Genomic DNA, 23,021 nt, shown 5'->3' on the forward strand with positions numbered 1-23,021 from the left:
TAGAAAAGTTGAAATTTTGGCATTGTTGGGAGAAAAAGAAATGCATTATGCATATGTTTATTGGAAAAAAAAAGCAAAAATATGAGACAAGTGGAAAAATATGAACTTTAGGCTGGATTCACAGTGGCCCGTTGCATAATCCAAGCATCATACTGAGTGTGGATTGCAATGGGGACTGGACATAGACTTTAAAACAAAGCATGCATGCAGCAAGTTAGAATAACGCGATCAGTTAAAATTCAGTACTGAGAAAAACCCCATAGAATTGTATGGGAAGTGAGTGGACATGCAGAATTATTCTGCAGTACAACTGATGCACTGTGAACTAGTCTGTTATGATCACTTCTGCAGCATGTACTGCTGGCTGCAGTTTTACTGTAGACAGGCAGTTTTTGATTTCTTTGCGTGCATTTGCTCGCATAGTTTTGCTTGCGCTCACATTGAGTGTTGATTCCATCTGCAGTCGCTCTGAAGTTAATGACAGTTTAGGATGCTCTTGTGAAGTCAAACATTGTCTGTTGCAGCAGTGCTGCAATCCTTTTCATGTAGGTTGCATAGCTTTGTCTGCCTTTCCCTGCTGCCAGCTTGTGATTGATTATCATCCACCTGTGTGGGAATCTGCATGTTTGCTCCCATTGGATGACCTCAGTATAAAGGACTGCTTCCTGCAGTGCTCCATGGGCTATCATAGTTCCAGCAGAAGCCTGTCTTGCTGTTACTCTGGCCCCAGACCGTGTTCCTAGTTCTCGTGTTATCCCGTGTGGACTGCACTGACTCCTACGCAGGAGTCAGTGAGTCCTTCTAGTCCTGTTCTTGTTAATCAGTATTTGTTAGTTTGCTAGTCTTGCATCATATATTGGTCCATCGCCAATATATACGCATACTAGTGTGTTTGTTATTTTCCTTGTATTCGTGTTACGCTAATACAACAGTGTCGCTGATATATACGTACTCGAACTGTTTATATCCTGTGTTCAGTCAGTCAGTTTTCAGCACGTTTCGGTAGGTTACGCTTATCGTGATCACCCGTGCTTAGTTAGTTCAGTCCTGTTACCTTGCGTGGATTGCGCTCACTGCTGCGTAGAAGTAGCGAATCCTTCCTAATCCTGTTCCTGTTACCTTGCATGGATTGCGCTCACTTCTGCGTAGAAGTAGCGAATCCTTCCTAGTCCTGTTCCTTGTATTGCTCCAGTTCCTAGCTAGTGTTCCTTGCTTATGTTATATATGTTCATCGCCGATATATACATATGTTAGTCAGTCGTTTGTAGCTTCATTGATAGCTGTAATTATGATACGCTAGGAATATCATACCCATTGTATATTAAGTTTTGTTTGTGGTTGCTCGGATCCACGTCTGCTCTGTGTGCCACATCTCCTACGGGAGTCAGTCCTCTCAACCACTACAACTGGGGATATCCTGGTTCCTTGTGCTTGCGTGTGTGTGTCTCCTTCACGTCAGGTTATGCATTATGTGCTGACTGTGGAGAATATACCACTGAGCGTAACATAGTCCGAAGTCTTATGCATATTGTTAATTGCTTTTTTTCCTTTCAAGGAAAAAAAATGTACCCTTGTTAAGGATTTTTTTCAGTATCCATATAGAGGAAAATTTATTTTGCCAGCCGTTAATGTTTGTAAGAATAAACATAATCTTTTTTTTTTTACATATATGTTAACTTAATGGTATATGAGTAATGGCCACTGGATACACTCCCGCTATTTTCTATCTGTCATCATATTCCGGCAAATCCAAACAGGTTTTTTCTCCAAACCACAATTCTTAAATCAATCAATTGATATTGAGCTAATATCTATAATTTTTTGTGTCATAGGCATCATGCCTTAGACAGAGATCAAATGTGTTTGACTCATACTGGTTTTGCCCCACATGGCAAAATGCATTCTGCTGCACTGGCCATTGTAGTCAATGGCACACTCAGGAATAGTGCACCATTTGTGTTTGTTCATGTTCCGCATTTGTGGTTTCCTATTATTTTCTGACCACTTTCTGGTTGTTCTTGCATGCTATGCTATCGTAGAGCGAACACAGAATGCTGGAAACCTGGGATTTGCACAGCAAAATGCTATGTGAAGTGTGCTCCCTGCTTTGGAATATATTGGTACTAATGAGTGACTGAAAATGTACTGTAACCGTGTATGGCCTCGATTCATAAAAAGTAGTGCGATAAAAAAAATCTTGTCGGGAAAATACCGCACTTGGTATTTTCCCGGTCTGTGTGCTAATTCATAAAGATTTCCCCAGCTGCCGTTGAAGGTCGGTAAATTACTGCAGCCCATTGAGCGGTAGAGTAGTGCAGTGTGGCGAGATCTCTCTTTTGCCCTGCACAGATGACTCGCACAGACGACTCACACAGACCTTTCCTGCCTGCACTGATGACTCACACTGACTTTCCCTGCCTGCACAGATGACTCGCACAGATGACTCACACAGACTTTCCCTGCCTGCACAGATGACTCGCACAGATGACTCACACAGACTTTCCCTGCCTGCACAGATGACTCACACAGATGACTCACACAGACTTCCCCTGCCTGCACAGATGACTCGCACAGGCTTTCCCTGCCTGCACAGATGACTCATGTTACACCACAGTCGATAGGCACCCTGGTGAGGGTATCCGTGTGCTAAGCTGATATGGCGCTGTAGTCCAGCAGCTCCCAAAGCATAAGTAGAAGAGATCAGCAGCACCACGTAGATGTATTTAACCACTTCCCGACCGCCGTATTGACAATTGGCGGCCGGGAAGTGGACCCCGCAAGGACCGCCGTATTGACAAATGGCGGCGGTCCTTGTAGGGGCATGGGCGGAGCGATGGCGTCATCCGTGACGCGATCCTCCGCCTGACTCCGCTCGCCCGCCGCAACATCCCGCCGGCCATACGGAAGCGCCGGCGGGATGTTAACCCGACGATCGCCGCATACAAAGTGTATAATACACTTTGTAATGTTTACAAAGTGTATTATACAGGCTGCCTCCTGCCCTGGTGGTCCCAGTGTCCGAGGGACCACCAGGGCAGGCTGCAGCCACCCTATGTCGCACCCAAGCACACTGATTTCCCCCCCCCTGCCCCAGATCGCCCACAGCACCCCTCAGACCCCCCCCCCTGCCCACCCCCCAGACCCCTGTTTGCACCCAATCACCCCCCTAATCACCCATCAATCACTCCCTGCCGCTATCTGTCAATGCTATTTTTTTTATTCCCCCCCCCCTGCCCCCTCCTGATCACCCCCCCCCACCCCTCAGATTCTCCCCAGACCCCCCCCCCCCAGACCCCCCCCCCCCCGTGTACTGTATGCATCTATCCCCCTGATCACCTGTCAATCACCTGTCAATAACCCGTCAATCACCCGTCAATCACCCATCAATCACCCATCATCCACCCCCTGTCACTGCCACCCATCAATCAGCCCCTAACCTGCCCCTTGCGGGCAATCTGATCACCTACCCACACCAATAGATTGCCCGCAGATCCGACGTCAGATCACCTCCCAAGTGCAGTGTTTACATCTATTCTCTACCCTAAACACCCACTAATTACCCATCAATCACCCATCAATCACCCCCTATCACCACCTGTCACTGTTACCCATCAGATTAGACCCTAATCTGCCCCTTGCGGGCACCCAATCACCCGCCCACACTCTCAGATTGCCCTCAGACCCCCCCTTATCAATTCGCCAGCGCATTACTTACATCTGTTCTTCCCTGTAATAACCCACTGATCACCTGTCAATCACCTGTCAATCACCCATCAATCACCCCCTGTCACTGCCACCCATCAATCACCCCCTGTCACTGCCACCCATCAATCAGCCCCTAACCTGCCCCTTGCGGGCAATCTGATCACCCACCCACACCAATAGATCGCCCGCAGATCCGACGTCCGATCACCTCCCAAGTGCAGTGTTTACATCTATTCTCTACCCTAAACACCCACTAATTACCCATCAATCACCCATCAATCACCACCTGTCACTGTTACCCATCAGATCAGACCCTAATCTGCCCCTTGCGGGCACCCAATCACCCGCCTACACGCTCAGATTGCCCTTAGACCCCCCCCCCTTATCAATTCGCCAGTGCAATATTTACATCTGTTCTCCCCTGTAATAACCCACTGTTTACCTGTCAATCACCTGTCAATCACCTATCAATCACCCATCAATCACCCATCAATCACCCCCTGTCACTGCCACCCATCAATCACCCCCTGTCACTGCCACCCATCAATCAGCCCCTAACCTGCCCCTTGCGGGCAATCTGATCACACCCACACCAATAGATCGCCCGCAGATCCGACGTCCGATCACCTCCCAAGTGCAGTGTTAACATCTATTATCTACCCTAAACACCCACTAACTACCCATCAATCACCCCCTGTCACTGCTACCTATCAGATTAGACCCCTATCTGCCCCTAGGGCACTCAATCACCCGCCCACACCCTCAGAACGCCCTCAGACCCCAGTCCTGATCACCTCACCAGTGCATTGCTTGCATCTATTCCCCCCTCTAATCACACCTTGAGACACCCATCAATCACCTCCTGTTACCCCCCTAGCACTCCTATCCATCAGATCAGGCCCAATACAACCTGTCATCTAAAAGGCCACCCTGCTTATGACCGGTTCCACAAAATTCGTCCCCTCATAGACCACCTGTCATCAAAATTTGCAGATGCTTATACCCCTAAACAGTCATTTTGAGACATTTGGTTTCCAGACTACTCACGGTTTTGGGGCCGTAAAATGCCAGGGCAGTATAGGAACCCCACAAGTCACCCCATTTTAGAAAAAAAGACACCCCAAGGTATTCTGTTAGGTGTATGACGAGTTCATAGAAGATTTTATTTTTTGTCAAAAGTTAGCGGAAATTGATTTTTATTGTTTTTTTTTCACAAAGTGTCATTTTTAACTAACTTGTGACAAAAAATAAATTCTTCTATGAACTCGCCATACACCTAACGGAATACCTTGGGGTGTCTTCTTTCTAAAATGGGGTCACTTGCGGGGTTCCTATACTGCCCTGGTATTTTAGGGGCCCTAAACCGCGAGGAGTAGTCTAGAAAACAAATGCCTCAAAATGACCTGTGAATAGGACGTTGGGCCCCTTAGCGCACCTAGGCTGCAAAAAAGTGTCACACATGTGGTACCGCCGTACTCAGGAAAAGTAGTATAATGTGTTTTGGGGTGTATTTTTACACATACCCATGCTGGGTGGGAGAAATCTCTCTGTAAATGGACAATTGTGTGTAAATAAAATATAACAATTGTCATTTACAGAGATATTTCTCCCACCCAGCATGGGTATGTGTAAAAATACACCCCAAAACACATTATACTACTTCTCCTGAGTACGGCGGTACCACATGTGTGGCACTTTTTTACACCCTAAGTACGCTAAGGGGCCCAAAGTCCAATGAGTACCTTTAGGATTTCACAGGTCATTTTGCGACATTTGGTTTCAAGACTACTCCTCACGGTTTAGGGCCCCTAAAATGCCAGGGCAGTATAGGAACCCCACAAATGACCCCATTCTAGAAAGAAGACACCCAAAGGTATTCCGTTAGGAGTATGGTGAGTTCATAGAAGATTTTATTTTTTGTCACAAGTTAGCGGAAAATGACACTTTGTGAAAAAAAACAATTGAAATCAATTTCCGCTAACTTGTGACAAAAAAATAAAAACTTCTATGAACTCACCATACTCCTAACGGAATACCTTGGGGTGTCTTCTTTCTAAAATGGGGTCATTAGTGGGGTTCCTATACTGCCCTGGCATTTTAGGGGCCCTAAACCGTGAGTAGTAGTCTTGAAACAAAAATGACCTGTGAAATCCTAAAGGTACTCATTGGACTTTGGGCCCCTTAGCGCAGTTAGGGTGCAAAAAAGTGCCACATATGTGGTATCGCCGTACTCGGGAGAAGTAGTATAATGTGTTTTGGGGTGTATTTTTACACATACCCATGCTGAGTGGGAGAAAGATCTCTGTAAATGGACAATTGTGTGTAAAAAAAATTAAAATTGTCATTTACAGAGATATTTCTCCCACCCAGCATCGGTATGTGTAAAAATACACCCCAAAACACATTATACTACTTCTCCTGAGTACGGCAATACCACATGTGTGGCACTTTTTTGCAGCCTAACTGCGCTAAGGGGCCCAAAGTCCAATGAGCACCTTTAGGCTTTACATGGGTGCTTACAAATTAGCACCCCCCAAAATGCGAGGACAGTAAACACACCCCACAAATGACCCCATTTTGGAAAGTAGACACTTCAAGGTATTCAGAGAGGGGCATGGTGAGTCTGTGGCAGATTTCATTTTTTTTTGTCGCAAGTTAGAAGAAATGGAAACTTTTTTTTTTTTTTTTTGTGTCACAAAGTGTCATTTTCCGCTTACTTCTGACAAAAATTAATATCTTCTATGAACTCACTATGCCTCTCAGTGAATACTTTGGGATGTCTTCTTTCCAAAATGGGGTCATTTGGGGGGTATTTATACTATCCTGGAATTCTAGCCCCTCATGAAACATGTCAGGTGGTCAGAAAAGTCATAGATGATTGAAAATGGGAAAATTCACTTTTTGCACCATAGTTTGTAAACGCTATAACTTTTACCCAAACCAATTAATATACACTGAATGGGGTTTTTTTTAATCAAAAACATGTTTGTCCACATTTTTCGCGCTGCATGTATACAGAAATTTTACTTTATTTGAAAAATGTCAGCACAGAAAGTTGAAAAAATCATTTTTTTGCCAAAATTCATGTCTTTTTTGATGAATATAATAAAAAGTAAAAATCGTAGGAGCAATCAAATAGCACCAAAAGAAAGCTTTATTAGTGACAAGAAAAGGAGGCAAAGTTCATTTAGGTGGTAGGTTGTATGAGCGAGCAATAAACCGTGAAAGCTGCAGTGGTCTTAATGGAAAAAAGTGGCCGGTCCTTAAGGGGGGTAAAGCCCACGGTCCTCAAGTGGTTAAGCTCTTTATTGCATAAAGATAACGCCCAGGGACAGCGACAGATGCTGTTTCGGAGACAAGCTCCTTCCTCAAGCTGTATAGGCTCACTCAAAAGAGATAACAAACACAAAGGCATTTATATACAGTTTCAATAAGGTCACATGGACCAATCAGATAACATCACAATACAAAAAAGCATGAATGTCCAATCACAGGGCAAAGCATAATGAGAGGACCTGATGGGGAACAGATATGTAAATCAGCAGCCGTTATCACAGCATGATTTAAAAAGTGTCATATCCCTAATGGCCAATCAGCACTTACCAAGTCAGGAGGAGCTGATGGGAAACCACAGCACTGTCATAACGGTCCTCCCAATCTCCCAGAGGGCAATGCGAGAAGCGTACTGCCGAAAAACGGAACGAATGACGTAATAACGTCAGCCGCTTCTATGCGTAAAAGCGGCCTAACAATGCGTAAAAACGTACGCGTAAGAACCTCAACAGCATCCATGCGTAAAAGCGTCCTAACGAAGCGTAAAAACGTACGCATAAAGTCAAATGCGGAACGATACAAAATAGCCGTTATGTCGAACACAAAAGTACACAAACTGGCGCGTAAAACGCATATAATGCAGAACATGCTGACAAAGTCAGCACTGTAAATCATCAAATGATGACCAAAAGCAAAAAATGCTAGTGTTGTGGTAAAGTAAGGCTGAGTGTGGCATAATAGATAACCACCCTTATAGATAAATCGTTGTATTAGATGTAATGAATACAATAACAATAAAGAAGCCCACACATCAAAAAACAGCAACTCCCAGTATACTCAAAGTGTAACCCACAAGGGAAACACACATAGCTGGACTCGGCAGTCAGCACACCACCAACGCGGCATAGCAGACCGCACAAAAATATGTAAGGGCACAATATATATCAATGAATCTTACACACAATTAAAATATAAAAGTTTAGATGCAAAAAGAAAGGTCATAATCCCGGTTGAGACCGCCCCCTCCCAGGGTACCCAACCTCCTGATCCAACCCGCCTCCCGCCTAAGTAATTCCTTTTCCCTGTTTCCTCTTAAATGAACAGGAACCCCATCAATGACTGTGGTATAGAGTGGCGGAACTGAGTAAAATGGGCCGAGACAGATTGAGACATATTCTTGGTACTAATGGCCGATTTATGTGAGGAGATACGTTCACGCAGTCGCTGAGTGGTCTCTCCCACATATAATAGCCCACATGGGCATTTAAGTATATAAACTACATATGAAGAATCACATGTATACAGACCATGTATGCTGAACTCAGTACCTTTGGACGGGTGCCTAAACTTATCTCCCTTAAAAATCAAGCCACACATATGACAGCCTAAACATGGAAAGGTGCCACTTCGGCCACTCTGCACCACAGCTCGAGGAGTGCGGGCTCGAATCTTGACCCTAACCGTAGGGGCTCGTTTGAAGGATAACAAAGGAGGAAATTTAAGCTCAGGTACCTGAGGAAAAGCACTTTGTAAGAGGCCCTAATGCTGCCGTACAATGGACCCCAGCTTATAGCTGCAGGCATTGTACCTGTAAACAAAAGGGAGTCTCACTCCTCCATGGCGTCTTCTGGTGGGTCTATTGGATACCAGGGTGTGTTCAGGGTACCACCTTGACCTAAATCTGTCCCTCATTTCATTAAGCCGAATCTCGCACTGGCCAGAATCTGATACAATCCTGGAGACTCTCTGCAATTGTCCACCAGGAATGTGTTCCCTTGTTGACCTGGGGTGGAAGCTAGAGAATTCCAAAACAGAATTTCTATCTGTTGGTTTAACATACAGATCTGTCTGGAAACCACCGGGTCCCAAGACAACCTGAGTATCCAGGAAGGAAACACTCTTCGAGTCAAAGTGTGCTGTCAATCTAATGGGGGGGGGGGGGGGGTGTTTGCTCGAAAGCTCCTCAATAAATGAATTAAGGGCCAACTGTGGCTCCTTCCAAATGCAAAAAATATCGTCAATGTACCTACACCAGCAAACCACATGTTGGCGGAAGTACATGCTAGTATAGACGAATGCCTCTTCATAGAGGCCCATAAAAAGATTTGCGTAGGAGGGGGCCACGTTGGAACCCATTGCCATCCCCCATAATTGCTGATAGAAAACACCCTTGAACGGTCAGGTCAGACTGGGTCAAAAGATACCAATCGATAGCCTCTACACCCCCATCATGTGGGATGGAGGTGTAGAGGCTCTCGACGTCTAATGAAACCAGCGCGAGATCCGTGCAATCAATCTGAAGTTTACCCAACTTCTCCAAAAACATAGTGGTTTCTTTTAGATAAGAATCTAAAGACACAACAAAAGGCTGCAAAAGCTTGTCCAAAAACTTAGCTAAAGGGACAAACACCGAACCTACCCCGGCCTCAATGGGTCTCCCCGGTGGCCTGAGTAGGTTCTTGTGAATTTTCGGTAGAGTATAGAATTTGGGGGTCGCAGGGTGGTCACAGTAGAGGAATTTCCTTAAATCTTCATCGATGGTACCCCTAATGTATGCATCATCAATAACGGACCTAATGCGTGAACAAATCCTACGAATGGGGTCACCACTTAATTTCTTATAGACTGAGGTATGGTCAAGCTGTGATAAAATCTCCTCTCTGTAATAACTAGTGTCCATGACCACCACTGCTCCCCCCTTATCCGCTGCCCGAACAGTGATATCAGATTTCCTTTGTATAGAAGCCAGCGCATCCCTTTCTGGACGACTTAAATTTGATTTGATCTTCAAATGACCATTGTTAAAGTCCCGCTCCATTGCCTTAATTCCATCCATCAATTTAGAAGCAGATATCAATAGTAGGGTGGCTGGGTGGAACAAAGGAACTCTTATTCATAAGCTGATAATCCCTTAGTGAAAAGAGTCCTTCCCATTCAATCCGTTGTTGAGGTAAAAAAGAGTTAGTGGAGAAGAAGGCCTTCAATTTAATGCTTCGCAGGAAGCGATAGCATTCCTGTTCCATGAGGGAAAAATCCGGAGGGTTGGTGGGGCAGAAACCCAAACCATGATTAAGGGCCCTAGTTTCTTAATTCGAAAGCACATGATGTGAAATATTGACAACTAATTTTTGCGTTGTCGAAAATTCATTTTGTTGGTTTTAGGGACCTCCTTGTTGCTTCCGGCATCTTTGCTTGTACCGTTTGCCCCCTCATCGTTTTTTCGACGTGTAGTAGGTGAACTCTCGCCCCCAGAAGATACTGGGACATCCGATGATGCTTCACCGTTAGACGGAGCCGGGCCCTTAGGTTGGCCTGGTTTGCCTGGACGCCTTGGTCTTTGGAAGGGAGGTCTCCTTTTACGAGCACATGGAGCCTTCTGCCAGGCATATACAAAGCCCGAGGAATAATCCATTGCGTCCCGCTGGAACTTCATACGTTTCTCCTCCTCACCTGTATTCAGGTAAGTGTCCATACAGAGTTGTAGTTGATCCTCATACTGAGTAAGCTCCTCAACAGGCAAAAGTTCCTCAAGGCTGGATTCGATCGTAGAGATCTTAGAATCGATCACTGGAAGCTCCTTGCGAATTCTCACCACAGTGTGTACCATGGCGTCGAAGGCTGCTTTATTCCAAATATGTTCCCATCCAACACAGAAATCACCATCTCTAGGAAAGAGAAGTGGGGCCACATTTGCTCTCATCTGTCTTGGAATACGTCCACATCTTTGGTACTCTACCAAAGTTTTGGCGTGCAAGTCGAGGTCAATGCGCCGACGCTTCAGTTGTTCCAGTTCCCTTTTCAGGGGCTTAGGATCCGGTTTTTGTAGGAAAGAGGTCTCACCAGCCCTTACATATTTTTGTGCGGTCTGCTATGCCGCGTTGGTGGTGTGCTGACTGCCGAGTCCAGCTATGTGTGTTTCCCTTGTGGGTTACACTTTGAGTATACTGGGAGTTGCTGTTTTTTGATGTGTGGGCTTCTTTATTGTTATTGTATTCTTTACATCTAATACAACGATTTATCTATAAGGGTGGTTATCTATTATGCCACACTCAGCCTTACTTTACCACAACACTAGCATTTTTTGCTTTTGGTCATTATTTGATGATTTACGGTGCTGACTTTGTCAGCATGTTCAGCATTATATGCGTTTTACGCATCAGTTTGCGTACTTTTGTGTTCGACATAACGGCTATTTTGTATCGTTTCGCATTTGACTTTATGCGTACGTTTTTATGCTTCGTTAGGACGCTTTTACGCATGGATGCTGTTGATGTTCTTATGACGTCATTCGTTCCGTTTTTCGGCAGTACGCTTCTCGCATTGCCCTCTGGGAGATTGCGAGGAGCGTTATGACAGTGCTGTGGTTTCTCATCAGGTCCTCCTGACGTGGTAAGTGCTGATTGGCCATTAGGGATATGACACTTTTTAAAGAGACTCTGAAGCGAGAATAAATCTCGCTTCAGAGCTCATAGTTAGCAGGGGCACGTGTGCCCCTGCTAAACCGCCGCATACGCGCCGCTAAACGGGGGACCCTTCACCCCCAAACCCCCCACTGTGACACTTGGTCGCAGGCTTGGTCGCTCCTGGAGGCAGGGCTAACGGCTGCAGCCCTGCCTCCATTCGCGTCTATCAGCCGCGCATCGCCGCCTCTCCCCCGCCCCTCTCAGTGAAGGAAGACTGAGAGGGGCGGGGGAGAGGCGGAGATACGCGCTGACAGACGCGCGTGGGGCAGGGCTGCGGCGGTTAGCCCTGCCCCAACCAGGAAGCGCTCCTCGCATTACGGAGGGGATTTGGGGGGACAGGGACCCTCGTAAAGCCGCGGAATAGCGGCGGTTTAGCAGGGGCACACGTGCCCCTGCTATATATGAGGTCTGAAGCGAGATTTATTCTCGCTTCAGAGTCTCTTTAAATCATGCTGTGATAACGGCTACTGATTTACATATCTGTTCCCCATCAGGTCCTCTCATTATGCTTTGCCCTGTGATTGGATATTCATGCTTTTGATGTTATCTGATTGGCCCATGTGACCCTATTGAAACTGTATATAAATGCCTTTGTGTTTGTTATCTCTTTTGAGTGAGCCTATACAGCTTGAGGAAGGAGCTTGTCTCCGAAACAGCATCTGTCGCTGTCCCTGGGCGTTATCTTTATGCAATAAAGAGCTTAAATACATCTACGTGGTGCTGCTGATCTCTTCTACCTATGCACAGATGACTCACACAGATGACTCACACAGACTTTCCCTGCCTGCACAGATGACTCGCACAGATGACTCGAACAGACAACTCACACAGACTTTCCCTGCCTGCACAGATGACTCACACAGATGACTCACACAGATGACTCACACAGAAGGCTCTATGCACAGATGACTCACACAGACTTCGGCTCCCTGAACTTTGCATTGTTAACACCTCACCAGAGGTGTCAGTAACTTTTTAAGACCTCACCAGAGGTGTCGGTAACTATTGTCAGGCTTACCGCTTGTTGAGGCTTTATGAATTGACATTTGCAGACAATATTCCCCTTGAAAACCAATAGGTTAATTTTGATTGGCTATTGTAGGCTCCACCCACTTTCTTGAATCTTAATCCCAGTCACCCAGTGACCAAGTGTGCCACGTTTGAGAACCCTGCAATAACATGCTAAGAATGGCTGCAGTTTACATTTTCCCATTTAAAATGAATGGCTGAAATTTGATTGGCTGTTTTATGCTCCACCCACTTTTCCTGGATCTGTAACCTCAGTCACCAAGTGACCAACTGTGCCAAGTGTGGGGACTCTGGCTCGATTACTGTGAGAATGGCAGCCTTTTCCATTTTTTCCATTGACTTGAATGGGTGAAATCTGATTTGCTGTTTGTAGCTCTGCCCACATGTGCAGGGGGGCCGCGAGACCCCAATAACATATCATCCCAGGTAGTAAGGGATCTGTATACCAAGTTTCGTTCAAATCGGTCAAGCCGTTTTCGAGTGATCGCGGCACATACACACACGCACACACACACAAGCACGCACGTACACACACATACATGTATAAGAACAAGAACACCTAGGTAGCAAATAACCTATTCATGTGTTGGTGAATGGTGACCCAGCACCAACACTGATTATATACCAAGGATGATATGAATGAATCCCAACGTAATATCTTACATGCACCTTGTCAGCAAAGATAAATAGCAACAACACACACATACATACGTATATACACACACACATATACACATACATACACACATACATACACATGCATACACATACATACACACATACATACACATACACATACATACATACATATACACACATATACACACACACACATACATACATATACACACACACATACACACACACACACACACACATATACACACATATACACACACACACATACATACACATACACACACACATACATACACATACACACATACATACACACACACACATACATATACACATACATATACACAAACACATACATACACACACACACATACATACATACATACACACACACACATACATACATACACACACACATACATACATACACACACACATACATACATACACACACACACATACATACATACATACACACAAACATACATCCGATTTTATATATATAGATTTCTACCCGCCACCTACAGAAATGTTTATGATCAATAAGGTCTTTCATTTCCTCAATTTCTTGGTGGTCCCAGATCATCATTTTTAACCTATATCTTCTTTGAAGTGATTTGTAAAAACAACCCATTAAGAAAAGGCCTGATATCGCTCCTTCATACCATACTGAATGAGCCCAAGCAATAGGAAAAGCCATCGTTCCTTCTCATATGGGAAGTGGATACTGGAATGGATCTGTCTGTCACAAATCATAATGAGATGGGCACAATGTTGTGACCAAAAACAGTATGTATTACTCTAGAATGTTCCCCTAAAGTATACCTAAGATGCCATGATATAAAAAATGTATACATGCCTGGGACTTCCTCGAGCCCCCTTCAGCCTGATCGCTCCCTCCACCTTCTGGAGCCTTCGTAAGGGCTCCTGTAAGTAAGTGCAGGCGGTTTCCGCATGTGCAGTGAGGCTAAATGCGTTCCCCCATTAAGCTCCCATTGCTGAGAGTGTTCTGCACTTGCACAGTAGTACTGTGCAGATGCAGAATGCTTCCAGCCACGGGAACGTGACGGGGGTGTTCGTTGCCGGACCGTGCATGCGCAGTAAGCCCTGACTGGCCGAACTTATGTGAGTCCTTACGGAGGATCCAGAAAGCGGAGGACATTGGCGAGGGACGGATCAGGCTGGAGGAAGCCCTTTGTATGAATATTTTTTTTTCAGCCATGCCATCTCAGGTTCCCTTTAAAGTGTACCAGAGCTGAAAAAGTAAAAAGATCTTATACATACCTGGGGCTTCCTCCAACCCCATCTGCTCCCACGCCGCCTTCCTCCGCTGCCCGCAGCTTCTGGAACCGGGTCCCCGCACTTCCGTCAGTCGGAGCCAGAGTAACGTAAGAGAAGTGTGCTGTTTGCAGCCGCTGGAGAGATACGTAGAGGGCACACTTCTCCTGTGTAACTGGCCGCGATTGATGTCAGTGACGGGACCCAGTTCCCCATGCTGCGGGCAGCGGAGGACGGTGGCGTGGGAGCTACTGGAGGGGATGGGGCTCGAGGAATCCCCATGTGTATAAAATCTTTTTAATTTTTCTGCTCTGAGTCCCTTTAAGCTTTTACATCGAGCATATTACACGCCTGATAAGCTACATGAGCTGGATCCTTCAAGATCACTGTAAGGAAAAGCGGAAAATCAGCCGCCTCTACTCAGCGTGAGGCGGCTGTTTCCATGGAGAGCATGGCGGAACGCGGAAAAACCGCCGCGTCTGACGCGGCGGTTAGCACGCATGGCCCTGTTGCTGACACTTTGACCTAGCGCGGGGTGGCAGCCGCCGGTGCAGATAGCGGTGCGACCAACCCCGCGCATGGGTCAGCGGAGACATTGCAAAGCAGTACTGGTGTGGCTGGGACTGATAGTCCACCTAGGTTCAGAATGACGCGCGTGCGCGCGGAGAGGCAGAACTTTTATGGCAGTCAGAGAAGGGTCAGCTGACCAGGCCGGTCAGCTGACACTTACAGCAACTTTCATTGGTCCAGCACTTAAGGGAGGTGCTGGAGAGCACAGGTGTATATATACTGGGTGCTGGTCATTCTCTGGTTGTCTGGCGTTGCGATCACAACGTGGTAGCCCTCAGACCTTGTTCGTATCTGTGTTCTAGCATAGTTTCCAAAGGTGTTGACGATCAAGGACCTCACACCTTAGCGTTAGGAATATTACCTGTATTATTTGTTATGACCTTTTGCCTACCTGACTATTCTTCTGAAACTCTGATCCTGTACCTTGCTATTTCTGATATCCTGTTGCCAAACTTTGCTCGTTCCTGAACTCTGTATTTACCTTCTGACTCTGTACCTCGCTATTCTGATACCCGTTGCCGAACCCTGCCTGTCTATTGGATTACGTATCCGTCTTCTGAATCTGTACCTTATCTGTCTGTGTGTTAACGACCTGGCTTGTCTGACCTCGAGAACTGGCCTTACTGTTAGAGGCAGTTCCCAGAACTGTTAGTGACACCCTCTCACTGGTGTCACTCTCGTTCTGTCCTTCCTACTCTCTGCCTAACTCCTCACCCGGGAGAGTCTAGGCCATCGGAAGGAACATACGGTTGTGCAGTACTCTCTACTGCTCCTGTACCTCCTCCTGAGGTGCAATTCTCATAGTACTACTGTTTCACCAAACACTCGCTTATCTCAGGTGTTCAGAGGTTAGTAGATATATCTGATTATCGGTGATACTGCAGATCACCAATAATCGGGTATATTCTGTATTCTCGGTGATACTGCAGTTCACCGGTAATCAGACCCTCTCTGTTACACCGATCGTTACAGACCGCCAGACCAAAAGAATATGGACGCACGCACTGACCGTCTGGGCGCACTTGCCACTTCGGTGGGTAACATCAACCAAGTGCTGGGTAATCACAAAGCGTTAATTGATGCCCTATCAGGGTCTGTACAAACCCTCCAGACGTCAGTGGACGAGGTGCGATCTCCTCCTAGCATTGACATACGTATGCCCGTACCCGAAAGATTTTCTGGCCACAGATCTGACTTTCGAAATCTTAGGAGTAGAGTGTTGTCTTATTTTGAGTTGAGACCCCGATCCTCGGGGACTGAGACCCCGATCCTCGGGGACTGAGACCCAAAGGGTCACATTTATTAAAACCTTGTTATCTGGTGACTCTCAGACATGGGCGTACAGTTTGCCCACCGGAGACCTAGCCCTTACTTCTGTGGAGGAATTTTTTAAAGCTATGGCAGTAATTTACGACGATCCGGACCTTGCCTCGACTTCTAAGCGGAAGCTCAAGCTTTTGCGTCAAGGCAAAGGTCCGGTCGAAGAGTATGCAGCTGAATTTAGGAGGTGGTCAGTTACAGCCCGGTGGGACACTTATGCCCTGTTAGATTGTTTCTTGTCAGGACTGTCCGATGAGGTCTCTGATCTAATGCTAAGTCAGCCCAAGCCCAGAACAGTCGATGAGGCCATTTCAGCGGCCATTTGAATCGACCGCAGGCTGCGCTATCAAAGACAGAGCAGGGGTAGTCACCGTGTCAGAGTAGTGTCTTACGCCACAACCCCAGTGACCCCACCTCCTGCTGCCTCACCTCCTCCCGTCTCGCCTCCACCCGAGCCAATGCAGATTGGTCGGTCTAAGCTGTCCCAGGTGGAGCGAAGACGGAGGATGACTGAACAGCTGTGTCTGTATTGCGCTGAAGGGGGACATAGAGTACGAAACTGTCCTAATAAGCCGGGAAACGCTACCGCCTATGAGTTGTAGGGGGTAACACCCTAGGCGCCCAACTCTTACCCCTAGAAGATAAATGGTTGCTTCTTCCTTGTACAGTTACATGGGAAGATAAAACCGAGGTCACTGAAGCCTTTGTTGATTCAGGCTCTGCAGCTAATTTTATGGATTTTGAATTTGCTAAGAAATTGGGTATTTCACTCACCCCAGTAAAACCACCCATCCAAGTTACAGCTGTGGGTGATTCCCCCCTGCAGAGGAATCATCCGTTATCCCAGACACCAGAGGTGGGAGTCACTATAGGGGTACTGCACAGAGAAAGATTGCAGTTCTTTGTGCTACACATGACAACCTCCACAGTTATCCTTGGCATGCCCTGGTTGCACCTCCACTCCCCACAGATCGATTGGGCCACCAGTCAGCTAACTAGCTGGTCAGATCATTGTGTTCAGCAGTGTTTAGGGAAGGTGAAGTTAGGACAAACCAGGGTTCATTTGGAGGGTGTACCCGTGAAGTATTCTGAGTATTCTGACGTGTTCTGTCCCAAAGCTGCAGATAAGTTACCTCCCCATCACCCGTTCGATTGCCCCATCGATCTCCGATCTGGTTGTATGCCTCCCAGGGGCCATCTTTATAATTTGTCTGGGCCAGAGAAAGTGGCCATGCAGGAATACATCCGCGAAAACCTAGCCAAAGGGTTCATTCGCCCGTCCCGGTCGCCTGCTGGCGCAGGTTTCTTTTTTGTTAAGAAAAAAGACGGTGGCCTGCGTCCCTGCATTGAATCAGAATCAGAATCAGAATCAATCAGAATTAGAATCAATTTATTTTCGCCAAGTAAGTTTGCACCTACAAGGAATTTGTCTTGGCAGTTGCTTAACAAACACAAACAAAAACAATACAAGGACAGACAGTGTGAATATTACAAGTTAAGGACGTTATAAGTATAGTGGCAGTAAGCAATGTGAGAATGGTTCATGTTTAGTTCTGTGCTGATTACTTTCAGTCCTAGCAGCTCTAACGTGGTTCAGCATTAAGTATGGCTACTGCTTGAGGAAAAAAACTGTTCCTGTGTCTAGAGGTTTTGGTAGCGATTGACCGGAATCTTACTCCTGAAGGCATGCGCTGGAAGATGGAGTGAGCTGGGTGAGAGGGGTCAGAGGCAATTTTGGTTTCTCTCTTTCTGCACCTGCTAGTGTAAAGATCCTGCAGGGAAGGTAAGCTACAGCCAATTATCCTTTCCGCTGATCGGATGATACGCTGCAGCCTCCCCTTTTCTAATGCTGAGCAGGAGCTGAACCATACAGTCATAGATGATGTTATGGTGGTGTAACGAACGATGGAGCACAGAGAGGATCTGATTACCGGTGATCTGCAGTATCACTGGGAATACAGATGTATACCAGATTATAAGTGATCTGCAGTATCACCGATAATCCGATATACCCGCTAACCTCTGTACTTAAGTAGAGTGTAGTGTTTGGTGTAACAGTAACACTAAGAGGACTGAGCCTCAGTGCAGTGGGGAGTACTGCACGCAGGGGCGTAACTAGGCCCCACCGGGCCCCCCTGCAGATTTTCTGAGCGGGCCCCCCCCGGGGCCCGCTCGCGGCAGTTTTGTGGGTGCTGGAGGGGTGGCAGCATGAGGGGAAAGCCTTGCCCACAGTCGGCGGGGAGAGGGGTAGTTCCCCCCTCTCCATCACCTCGGGGCTCTCCCCTCTGCGCTCCCCTCCAGTTCGTAAGTGTCTGTGGGGCTGTGGTGGGCAGCGAGCGGCGGGCAGATACATACCTGCTTCCATGCGTTCCATCGGAGACTTCTCCCTCTAGCGGCTGACGTCACTTCCGGAAGTGACGTCAGCCGCTAGAGGGAGAAGTCTCCGATGGAACGCACGGAAGCAGGTATGTATCTGCCCGCCGCTCGCTGCCCACCACAGCCCCACAGACACTTACGAGCTGGAGGGGAGTGCAGAGGGGAGAGCCCCGAGGTGATGGAGAGGGGGGAACTACCCCTCTCCCCGCCGACTGTGGGCAAGGCTTTCCCCTCATGCTGCCACCCCTCCAGCACCCACAAAACGGCCCCGAGCGGGCCCCAGGGGGGGGCCGGGCCCCCCCGCGGGCGCAGGGGCTGCAGGGCCTATTCCTACGCCCCTGACTGCACGGCTTCCTTCCGAACACCTGAACTCTCCAAGGTGGGAGGAGTCAGGCTGTGAGTAGGAAGGTAAGTCTGAGAGTGACACTCAGGGGAAAGTGTCACTAACAGAACGGGGAACCGCCTCCGATAGTGAGGTTGGTTCTCGAGGTCAGACAAGCCAGATCATAACACACGGACAGATAAAGTACAGATTCAGAAGGCAGAGGCGGAGTCTAGGTACAGGCAGAGTTCGGCAACAGGGTATCAGAAATATCGAGGTACAAGATCAAGAGGCAGAAGCAGAGTCAAAGGACGAGCCGGGGTTCGGCAACAGAGTATCAGAATAGCAAGGTACAAGATCAGAATACAAGAGGATGGTCAGGCAGGCAAAAAGTCATAACAGATAATCACAATCAAACTAGTACTTTAAGCTATCAACAGAATCTAGCTAAGTGTAGGATTACAGCTCCAGCTGGTCCCGGCACACTTAAGGATCTGACTACGGGTCTGAGTGCTCCCACGTATGTGTTCGCAACGCCAGACAAAGAGCAAGTGAACAGCCAGCAGTATATATACACAAGGACCTCTCCAGGACCTCCCTAATTGCTGGACCAATGAGAGTAGTGGAAAATGTCAGCTGACCCGCCTGGTCAGCTGACTCCCTTCTGGCTGTTATTTAAGCTCTGCCTCTGTGCGCGCGCGCGTGTCACTCTGAATCTAGGTGGACTATCAGTCCCAGCCACACCAGTACTGTTTTGCAATGTATCCAGTGAACCGAGTGCAGGAGCCGCCTCCAATGCGGATTCCGCCGTTACTAATGCGGATTCCGCCATTACCACTGCGGATTCCGCCGTTCCCAATGCGGATTCCGCCGCTCTTCCTATGCGGCATGCGGCTTTTTTTCTGCGTTGTGACGCCATGCTGGACGCGGAAACAGCCGCCTCACCTTGAGAGGCAGCGGCTTTTCCGCGTTTCATCACAGTACCCCCCCCCCCCCGAGGAGTGGACTCCGGACAACTCCTACCAGGTTTCTCGTGGTGTAAGGCATGAAACTCTTTCCTCAATTCATCCGCATGCATGCGAGTCCCCGGTACCCATTGTCTCTTCTCAATGCCATACCCCTTCCAGTGTACCAGATACTGTACCGAGTTCTGGACAATGCGTGAGTCCAAAATTTTCTCAATTTCGAACTCAGGTTGACAATCTACCAGGACAGGAGGAGGAGGAGTAGGACCCATATGGACTGCAGGTTTGAGCAGGGATACGTGAAATGACCTTACCCCACGCATGCTGGCGGGAAGATCAACGGTATAGGTAACGTTGTTAATCTTTTTCACTATCGGAAACGGACCTACAAACTTGGGGCCCAATTTGTCTGAGGGCTGTTTCAGGGTCAAATGACGTGTGGATACCCACACCAAGTCTCCTGGCTGGAAGCTCCACTCCACCGAATGGCTTTTATCAGCTTGACCCTTCTGATTCAAAAACGCCTTTTGCAAACTATCTCTCACCGTGCGCCAAATGTTTTTGAAAGACTTTTGCCAGGCCTCCAGAGCTGGAAACGGGGTGGAGGCCACTGGCAATGGTGAAAATTTGGGCAATCTTCCAGACACTACCTGGAACGGAGAAAATCCGGTGGAAGAGCTTCTCAAATTATTTTGCGCGAACTCCGCGAAAGGCAGAAATTTGACCCAGTCGTTCTGTGCCTCTGCAACGTAGCACCTCAGAAATTGCTCTAAAGACTGATTGGTTCTCTCCGTTTGACCATTGGTCTGTGGGTGGTAGCCCGATGAAAACGACAGCTTCATGCCCATTTGTTGGCAAAATGCCCTCCAAAATCTAGAAACGAACTGGACTCCCCGATCCGACACTATGTTTTCCGGAATGCCGTGTAGCCGGAAAACATGTGTGATAAACAAGTCGGCCAATTCCTGGGCCGAGGGGAGTCCTTTCAAGGGCACAAAATGGGCCATTTTACTGAAGCGGTCGACTACCACCCAAATGACCGACATACCCTCTGACCTGGGAAGCTCACCTACAAAATCCATGGACACGTGAGTCCATGGTTCACTCGGGGTGGGCAAAGGCTGCAAGGTACCCACAGGTGCCAGCCGGGAGGGTTTACTTTTTGCGCATACAGCACACTCCCTAACGAACTCCCTGCAGTCTGCTGCCAGAGAAGGCCACCAAGCACACATGGACACCAGATCCTGAGTTCTGGCTTCCCCCGGGTGTCCCGCATTCTTGTGGGAATGAAACATCTGTAAAATGCGGAGACGAAAGGGTAAGGACACAAACATAACCCCTTCTGGTTTCCCCTCAGGGACATCCTGCTGGAAGGGACTTAGGGTCTCTGTCCAGTCCTCCCAAGTCTCAGTTGCCGCTAGCACTAACCTCTGTGGAATAATGGATTCTGGGTCAGAGGGCTGGCCTGTCTCCAGCTCAAAACATCTGGACAGGGCATCTGCCTTGATGTTCTTGCTGCCCGGGTTGTACGTAATAATGAACATGAACCTCGAAAAGAACAATGACCATCGAGCCTGTCGGGGACTTAACCTCTTAGCCCCCTCGATGTACTCCAGGTTCTTGTGATCAGTGTACACTGTAATGGTATGCTCTGCTCCTTCCAGCCAGTGACGCCATTCTTCAAAGCCAAGTTTAATGGCCAGGAGCTCTCTGTTGCCGATATCGTAGTTTCTCTCTGCCGGGGAGAACCTACGAGAGAAATAAGCACAAGGATGTAATCTTCCCTGTAACCCTGACCGCTGAGACAGCACAGCCCCCACCCCGACCTCCGAGGCGTCTACCTCGACAATAAAGGGGTAAGAGGTGTCGACATGCCTCAGGATGGGTGCTGAACAAAACAAGGTTTTCAGGGTAGAGAACACTTGTAGGGCTTCTGGGGTCCAGTGGTTAGTATCTGCCCCTTTTTTTGTGAGACTAGTGAGGGGTGAGATAACAGTGGAGTACCCCTTTATGAACCTCCGATAGTAGTTAGCAAAGCCTAAGAATCTCTGCACAGACTTTAACCCCACGGGTTGGGGCCACTCTATCACAGCAGAGACCTTGGCAGGATCCATTGACAGACCCGAAGTGGAAATAATGTACCCCAAAAAAGAAACAGATGTCACCTCGAAAATACATTTTTCCAACTTTGCATAAAGTGAGTTCTGCCTCAGTTTGTCCAGTACAATTCGGACATGTGTTCTGTGCTTAGAGAGGTTGTTGGAAAAGATAAGTATATCGTCCAGGTATACTAACACGATCCTGCCCAACACCTCTCTGAATACCTCATTAATCAATTCCTGGAAGACGAACGGGGCGTTACACAACCCGAAGGGCATCACCAAGTACTCATAGTGCCCGTCGGGTGTGTTAAAGGCCGTCTTCCATTCATCGCCCTTTCTGATCCTCACCAGGTTGTATGCGCCCCGCAAGTCTAATTTTGAAAAGACTTTAGCGTTGGTAACTTGAGTGAAAAGGTCATCTATTAGGGGCAAGGGGTAACGATTTTTTATCGTGATTTTATTCAGGCCCCGGTAATCTATGCACGGTCGCAGACTCCCGTCTTTTTTCTTAACAAAGAAAAACCCTGCACCTGCGGGCGACCGGGATGGTCGAATGAACCCCTTAGCTAAATTCTCACGAATATACTCTTGCATGGCCAGTTTCTCTGGCCCGGACAAATTGTAAAGATGACCCCTAGTGGGCATACAACCAGTTTGGAGATCAATGGGGCAATCAAATGGGCGATGCCGCGTTTACTTGTCAGCGGCCTTAGGACAGAACACATCGGCATACTCGGAATACTGTACTGGAACCCCTTCCAACTGAACCCTGGTCTGGCCCAATGTCACCTTCCCTAAACACTGCTGGCGACAATGATCAGACCAGCTGGTTACCTGACCCGTAGCCCAGTCTATTTGTGGTGAATGGACTTGTAACCACGGCATGCCTAGGATGAAAGTGGAGGTTGACATATGTAATACGAAAAACTGTAGTTTTTCCTCATGCAGTACCCCTATCGTGACCTTCACCTCCGGGGTC

This window comes from Hyperolius riggenbachi, chromosome 6 (genome assembly GCF_040937935.1).
Source record: "Hyperolius riggenbachi isolate aHypRig1 chromosome 6, aHypRig1.pri, whole genome shotgun sequence".
NCBI classification, from domain to species: Eukaryota; Metazoa; Chordata; class Amphibia; order Anura; family Hyperoliidae; genus Hyperolius; species Hyperolius riggenbachi.